We start from the raw sequence: 829 nt of genomic DNA, 5'->3' as shown, positions 1-829 counted from the left end.
TTTCAAGCACTTCAAGCACTTGTACGAATATATGGCAAGAATTAGGAGAAAATTTTTCAAAATAGGGCAAAATTGAACGCCAGGTCTATAAAAATTGTATAAAACTATTCAGGAGACGTACAAGGGGAGATAAATGCAAAGTTTGGAAATAAAACTTTAAGAAGAGTGGAAGGGGTGGTCTTACCAGAAATTTTGTATTCCAGGCGGCAAGTAGTTGAAATTTTTGTACTAGAATAACTGACCATTATCAACTTTTTACCATTTACTGCGGTGGTTGGATTTGCCGATGAAACGTATACATTCAGTCAATTTCGAAATCCCCGAGTCTTCCCATTAATCGCAGGAGACACTCCAGTGAAAGAGCTTTCCCTGGAAAACCATTAGACCGGGCATGATAACAATCCTTGGCTAAGCAATGGTTTGATGAATTTTGTAATTTTCTCTTGCTTGGCAGTTTTTAAAAGCTTGTCACGGTCTTAGCCCCTTTCGGCCGGTAGAGCATATAAATATGTATATATATATATATATTTTATTTTTTTTTTTTTTTGACCTGGGGTTTGGCTCTCGGAGCCAAACGTAAAGGTCCGGTCGGCTGTCTGCTGTCCGTCTGTCACCAGTGAGTCAGTCGGTCATCGTCTAGCGTCGGCCCTACATAGCCACCATATGCACGCCCCTACGTCTCAGCCACAGCGGTAGCTGCTCGCGCCTAGCCACTCGTTAGATAGCTTAAAAATAACTTACAGTATAGGCCATGGTGCAGTGTCGGCCGCGGTAGCTGCCGACTTCTCTTTAACGAATGCTAATCTTAAGATAAACTTCGATTAGGTTT

Source organism: Glossina fuscipes, unplaced genomic scaffold, assembly GCF_014805625.2.
Source record: "Glossina fuscipes isolate IAEA_lab_2018 unplaced genomic scaffold, Yale_Gfus_2 263, whole genome shotgun sequence".
Taxonomy (NCBI): Eukaryota; Metazoa; Arthropoda; class Insecta; order Diptera; family Glossinidae; genus Glossina; species Glossina fuscipes.
The sequence above is the reverse complement of the archived record's forward strand: the minus strand, read 5'-3'. Positions refer to the sequence as shown.